General features: G+C 39.2%; 1 protein-coding gene across 1 annotated transcript in view; it reads left to right on the top strand.

Moving 5' to 3' along the window:
- The window catches only part of GSAP (gamma-secretase activating protein), a 111,855-nt gene that overhangs the window by 710 nt on the left and 103,324 nt on the right, over positions 1-7,821 (top strand).

Genomic DNA, 7,821 nt, shown 5'->3' on the forward strand with positions numbered 1-7,821 from the left:
GTGCTCTCCCCCCCCCCCCCCCGCCACTGGGTGAAGGTCGCGGCTGGACGCTGCCTCCCCGAGGGAGTCCTGCGTTTCTGGCTCGCTTGTGGCCCACGGTATTGGCCTGAGCGGGAAGGCGGGGGACTCCGGTGGCCTCAGCATCCCCTCCTCGGGGAGGGCGGGGAACTCTGCAGCCCTGTCCTCCCAGCTTCAGTCACTCTCACCTGCCTGAGAGGTTCATCAGCCAGGCTAGGGCTCTGGCCAGGAAAGGGGCGCTGGAAGTTGTGCGTTTTGAGAAAGCCAAGACGAATGGTGGCGGCCCAGAGAGCTGCCGTACAAATATCGACTAGTTACACGGCTTGTTCCACGTTTGTGAGACGCATTTCGGAGTCTATGAACAGTGTCGGTCATTTAGGGAGCACGCCACTCCGGATATAGAATTTGAGGGGACAGAGGTGCGCTTTCAGGCTGTGAGCAGTGGACTGAGAGCCCGCAATGTTTAGAAGCACCAAGCCCTCCCCTCACCACCTGTGCCCACCGCAAGTGGGAAGGGAGATAGGTGATGCTCCTTAACTGCCCACCTTCCCCAGGGAGGATTGGAATGCCTTCCCTGCAAGCACAGGCTTTGGTTAACAGAAATCCTTATTTTGATTTTGGTCAGGAAGTAGAAAGTGACTTTTGAGCCTTGCCAGCATTGATCTATTTTAGAGAAGAGAAACTATGGTTTCCCAGTTTTTAAAGACGTGTTTCCTGTAAACAACGGAGCATTTTTGGGGCTTAAACTCAGCTTCAAAGCAGTGTAGTCTGTGGGTCCCAGCTTGTGCTTAGGAACTGTCCACTTGAACCTGTTTGCTTGGTCTTTTGGCCTCCCCACCCCACATCCCCACCACTTTGGTTTTCCTTAAAAATTGTGGATAACAGAGGCATTTTTAGGTGAGGATATCAAATTACTCATGCCTACAGCTCCTTTTTCCTAAACTCCAGGAGAGCTTTCAATGGCTACCTTGTATCTTAACACTATCTTACTGCTTTAGGAGGATTGTTTGTAGATTTCCTTGTCTTGGCATGTTGGACTCTTAGGTCCAAGTAAGGAGTTATGTATGTGTATAGTTTAAGGCTTAAGTTTGCTCTTAGTGTTATTATTAGTATAAAGCTTAAGTTCTTTGAGATGGTGGGAGGGGGAGAGATTTTAAAATGTCTCCTGGGGGCTGGCAGGTGATGTGGTGGCTAAGGTGCTGAATTCCCACAGGGCAGACCATAGTTGAATTCCCAGATCCTGAGGCTTGAAACTCATGTCTGGCACGCGTGTGCGCGTGTACACACATACACACACACTTCCTGAAAGTCTTTAATGGTTTTAAATGGTATTCAAAGTTTAAGCTTTAGAAATACAACTTCATAAGGCTGTCTTGGAGCTGTCTCCTGTATTTCAAAAAGACCATGAGTGGTCCTTTATCTGAACTTGAACCTTATTTTGCTAAATAGTGACTATCTGCAAATGAGAAGTTAGGTGATGTGTGAAATGCCATGGCGTTATGTTTCAGTAATGTCTGTTGTGATGGAAAAGCTGTGTGTGACCCAGTTGGATTTTTGGCTTCCTTATAGTTTTCACTCATCTGTAAAAAAATATAAACTTGTGTATTGATATTTCAGTAAATAGATTCCTCTGGGCAAAATTACTAGAAATACTAGCTTAGCTGATGTTAGTAGTATTTTGCTTTTTCAGCTCTAGCCCTGTTATAATGAAAGAGTTATTACCTTTGATAATTACCAGTGGGTGGTAGCGGAAAAAAAACACACACACACATAAGTTAATTTCTCTTCTGTTATTTATAGTACTGGTAGGGGAATCTGGGATTCTGTTATATTTCAAGGACAGTCATTACTACACACATTTGTGCAAATTATTTTCCTTTCAAAGTTTAAGCTTTTCAAATGTAAATTATGAACAATTATACCATTGTAATGTCTCCTCTTTGCACACTTGCTTTCTGAATTTGAAGACTTAATATTTTTACATTAACAAATACAATTGAAGATTTCTTAGTGGTGCTAAGTGATTCTCATGAAATATGACACATTCCTGGCAAAATAGCCAGGGAACTGGGCAAAGTCAGTCATGCAAATTCAGTGGGACAGGATTTTTTTCTTTTTTTACATTTGATCACTGTATATCTTTATAGCATACAAATGGATTGTCTCTTTATGAATACATTATAAGTCCAGTCAAAGATATTATCATATACATTATCATCACCAGATAATTTTCTGGTTTGGGGGAACAGCATTTTTATCAAGAGATTAAGGAGTAAGGATGCCAGATTTAGTTACTGCATCTACTCCTAATTCTGAGTTGACTTTTGGGAAAAATAGACTATCTGGAAATAAAAAGAAAATATTTTTTAAAAATTAAAACAGTTCCATAAAAGAATATTTTATCATTTTAGCTGTAAGTAATAATGAATAAAAAAATTTAAAGCAAATCATATACCTACCACTCACCTTATAAATAGAATAATATCAAGACTTTTGAAGGCTCTTATGTGCCCCTATCTGATCCTGTTTATTTCTTTCATCCTCTAGAGGTAACAACCATTTAAACTTTCTAGTATTTTAACACTTATTTAATTTTATTTATAGCTTTAAAAAAAGCTGTTTCTTTAATGAGAAAGCTACAGAGAGGGAGGACAGTCACCCTCAACATGATCTCATGCCATGATCTTCTCTACTCCTCACCCTGCCAGGATCATGGGTGTGTGTGCTCCATGTGTACAGATTGACTAGGGAACTGAACCTGGGATCTTCCATGAATCCTGCATCACTTTAGAAGTACATTACTGTAGGGCTGGCAGGTAGCATGGTGGTTAAGGGTACTAGATTCCCACATAGCCATTAGTGGTTCAAGTTCCAGACCTGGTGGTTTGCTTTCTCACTTTCCCACTCTCTCTCTGTCTCTCTCTGGTCAAATTTAAATAAATAAATAAAAAGTTAAAAATTAAAAAGAAAAAAAAAAAAGAAGTACGTTACTGCTGTCCACCAAGCTGGCCCGAGTTTAGTTAGTTTTAACTCATATGTGTATATCCCTAAACAAAACACTTCATTTCTTTCTGATACTCTATATTTTCATAAGGACTTGATCTAGTTTTAAATTTTATTTTATTGTTAGGCTGATAGATCTAATGTTATTTCATTGGTTTCTGAAGTTAAGCATCTAAATATATTGACCATTTGAGTTTCTCTTTCAATGAAATGTCTCTTTCTGTGAACTTCAGCTGAAAGCATACCATATGTATTCTGTTGCTTTTTGCTTTCTCAATATTATGAGACTTATCGGAGTTGAATAGCTAGCTGTGGGTCATTAATTTTCACTGCTATATTAGTATTCCATCATGGGAATATTTAACAATATAGTGGATGTGGAGATGCACTGCTTAGATTCTCCTTTCAAGGAAGGGCTTGTTCTGGGTGTTGTATGGTCAGCAAACAGCCTTCAGCTGTCGCCCCTTCAGGAACTGCTTTGGCAAAGGACTGCCTCACCAACCACAGTCCCTTGTGTGTATGGTCCACTTCCAATGGGTGACTGAGGTGAAGTATAAAGGCCTGCCATCTGACTCGACATGGGGCAGTTTTGGCAATTAATTTCAGTTTTAGACCAAGGTCGTCTGAAGCTTATTGGGCCCGCAGTGCTGCTTAGTTTCCTCTCTCCCAGGACCTGCTGCTTTCTCCTTTCTCCTACAGGAGTTAATCCCACATTAACCAAGCACTCTCTGATAAACATACTGGGCATTAAACTCTGTCTCACAGTGATTTCTAAGGAACCCAACTTTACCTTTTTATCCCACGTGTGACATTTGGTAGGTTTCTGGGATTTGTTATTATAACCAGCATCTTCACTAACCACCTCTTGGTGCACAGTGGTACAAGTTTCTCTAGTACATTTTATGTCTAAGAGTAAAATTGGGGTCATATGGTGAACACATTTTCACCTTTCCTAGGTATTGCTAAAGTGTCTTCTGACGTGTTATAATTAACACCCCAATTTGTTGTATAATTATGTTCTGATACTCTATATTTTCATAAGAACTTGATCTAGATTTAAATTTTGTTTGTGTTAGGCTGAGGGATCTAACTATTATTTCATTGGTTTCTGAAGTTAAGGATCTAAGTACATTGACCATTTGAGTTTCTCTTTCAATGAAATGTCTGTTCATTATTTTGTCTACTTTCTACTTTTTAAAAAAAATTTTTTTAGAGGTTTTTTATGTAGTGTGGATTCTAGTTCCTTTTAGTTTGTGTGTGTGTGTGTGTGTGTGTGTGTGTGTCTCAATAGAATCTTGCTGTTGCTATCCCTGCCTCAGCTTCCCCGCAAGGACTATGTACCCATACCACCATTCCCAGCTCCTTTCCCTGGCTCTTTAATTTAGAACAGTCTTGCTATGTTGCCCAGGCCAATCTTGAGCTCCTAATTCTCCTGACTCATGCTTCAGGAGTGACTATTATTACCGACACATGTAACCACACCACGCCTTTAGGTTGGACCTAGAATCCAACCTGAGCCTCCCTTCTAGTCCCAGGCCATGGACACAGCATCTTAGTAGTATATGTCACTGCAAATGGGTCTTGACTCTAGTTCTTCATTTATCAATGTGTTGTAAATATTTTCTCTGTTACTTGATTTTTTCAGTTGTGATATTTTTGATAAACAGGAGCTTTTAATTTTAATGTATTCTAATTTATGAGTCTTCTATGGCTCGTGGATATTTTGGGGAAGAGGATCTTTTAAAGAATCCTCATCTATTAAGGAGTCATGAGATATCTTAAATATTAACTTCTAAAAGCTTTATCACTTTCTTTTTTTTTTTTTTTGAGAGGTTTTTTTCTATAGGGCGCGTGCGCTCGCCAGACAGACAGACAGAGACAGAGAGACAGAAAGCGAGAAATCACCCCCCAGGGGGTATGGTCACGCCGCAATCCCCTCTCCTCCATTCTCTCGGGATCTTGGGCACGCCCGGCATGAGTTTTAAGCCACCGGGTCCGGGACACGAACTGCGGTCGACTACATGAGAGTCCAGCGACTTAGCCATTATGCTAACTGCTGGTTCCCAAAACTTTATCACTTTCACAGTTTGATTTTTAGCCCACCTAGAATTTATTTATTTATTTATTTATTTTGAGAGGTTTTTGCTATAGGGCGTGTGCGCTCGCCAGACAGACAGACAGAGACAGAGAGACAGAAAGCGAGAAATCACCCCCCAGGGGGGATGGCCACGCCGCAATCCCTTCTCTTCCATTCTCCTCTCGGGATCTTGGGCATGCACGCACACGTGCCCGGCATGAGTTTTAAGCCACTGGCTCCAGGACTTGAACCGCAGTTGACTACATGGGAGTCCAGCGACATAGCCATTATGCTAACTGCTGGTCCCCCTAGAATTTATTTTTCTGTGATGTAATATAGGAATCCGATTTTGGTTTTGTTTTGTTTTTTAGATTTTTGCCACAGGGTGTGTACATTCACCTGAGAGAGACGGACAGTTGAAAGGAAAGTGAAAAATCACCCTCTAGGGAGGATGGCCATGCTGCAATACCCTCTCCATTCTCTTCCTGGGATTTTGAGCACATACGTACATGTTTCTATTGTGATTTTCAAATCACTAGGTATGGGACTCAAACCATAGACAGCTATGTTGCACCAGTACCTTAACCATCATGCCACCTGCTAGCCCCTGTTTTTTCATATTAATAGATAGTTGTTCCAATATCACTGACCAGATACCTTATTTTCACTAAAAACAAAGTCACTTCTATCACACATTAAATTTCTATTTATATATAGTTCTCCTTTCCTGAGTTCTTTATTTTGTTCAGTTGTTTCAACTTGAGATGACAGTATCTTAACTATGTTTTATAATAGATCTTGATAACTAGTAGGGTAATCTTAGTATTCTTTATGATTATCTTGATTGTTCTATGCCCTTTGTTCTTTCATATATATTTTAGAATCAACCTGTCAGGTTATACCAAAAAAGCCAAATGGAATTTTGATTTGAATTTTTATTGACTCTAGATCAGCTTGGGGAGAATTGGCATCTTTATACCATATTGAATTTTCCCAATGATTAGTAGAATATAGCTTGCTAGTTATTTAGATTCTTTTTAATGACTCTAAATATGTCTTAGAATTTTCTCTACGAAGGTTTCACATACTTTTTGCTAGACTTATTCCTACGTTGCTATTTCTTGTTCTCATAGATGATACAAAAGAAATGTCTTCTAACTATTGCTGGTTTATAACAATACTATAGATTTTACATATTGATTTTTGTTTCCAATGCTTAATTCCTTGTTGAGATGGGTCATACCTTGAAGAAACTGACATCTGTGGTATGTACAATTTCTACAGTTTAAGTGTCATGTATGTTTAAGACTGGAAAGAGTATAGGTTATCTTGCCTATTCTCGTATCCTTTAATAAGTCTTGGATTTATGATATACCAGACTGATCTTTCAAATACTGCAGTCTTTACTAGGAAAGGGATATCTTTCTCCAAGTGATTGATTCAAGAATGATTTTTGTTGTTGTTGCCTTCTGTATACCCCCAGATTGATTTGGGAGATAGGATTTGCCTTAATCACAGTGTTTATACTTTCTCCCCATTCTCTTGCCACTGTCCTTTGTACTTTTCCTTCCCCTATTTTCCTAAAAAAAACAAAACAAAAAAACCCCCAAAAAACTAACCTTCTCTATATAATTCCTGTCACTTCTTATTGCCTTTTTTTTTTTTTCTTTTGGTGCTAGAGGACATGTACGTTATCCCCAGTGAGACAGAGACAGAGAGAGAGGAGAAAGCATCCCTGATGGGAAATGGTCACACTGCAATGCCTTTTCCTCCACTCCCACTTTTCTGGATTTTGGGCATGTATGGATGCCCTGTACTTCTCAAGCCACTGAATCTGGGACTCAAACTGCACAGTTGGGCATGTGTGATCTGACTGCTTTAACCACCAGGTGATGGAGCTCATCCTCCCTCTTAATTAATTACTCCATTTTTGGGTTTTCTTTTTTTTTTTAATCATTGTTATATAAATTATAACATGATGTTTACTTCATTTGTTTAGAAATTATAATTTATATCTGGTCCCACTGAATCTGAGAATTTGTATGAACTTATTTATAGAAAAGGAATGTTGGGGCTGACAAATGGCATGGTGGTTAAAGGTGCCGAACTCCTACATGGCCGACTGTGGTTTCAGTCCAGGACCTGGTGGCTTTCTCTCTTTCTCTCTCACTCGGCCCCCCTTTGGCCAAATAAAAATAAATAAATAAAGCAAATTTTTGTAAAAGACTTTATGACTTTTTTCTAAGTATGATTATTGGAAAGACAAGAAATACTTTATTTTTTGTCTTGTGGCAATTTGAAATAAAATGTATATACTTGGCAAATATCTTCCTATAAAGTGAAACCACTTTTTTTAAAGAATTACTTTATTCACCTTTATTTATTTATTTATTTATTTTTTAACCAACTGAGTTTTATTTGCTGTATAAACCAAACCACCTAACATCTTTCAGGTGAAAAAATACTAAATTTGAATAAAGATATTACAAGATGAATTAGAGCCCAATACAAATTAGCTTCGGGGAGGGAACGTAATTCTACTCAATTAAGGCAAACATGTTTATAGACCACAGATTAGTTTATTTTTAACACCCATCATGCCATGAATTCATAGGGAATAGGTTCCAGTAGCTCAGGCTCCTTTCCATTGGTTCTCACAAAGTGTGCTTCTCTGGGTGGAGCAGGCTGGCGTTTTAGTTGAACCCAGGTACCTTTCTCTTTGG

Source organism: Tupaia chinensis, unplaced genomic scaffold (genome assembly GCF_000334495.1).
Source record: "Tupaia chinensis unplaced genomic scaffold, TupChi_1.0 Scaffold000044_1, whole genome shotgun sequence".
Lineage (NCBI taxonomy): Eukaryota > Metazoa > Chordata > Mammalia > Scandentia > Tupaiidae > Tupaia > Tupaia belangeri.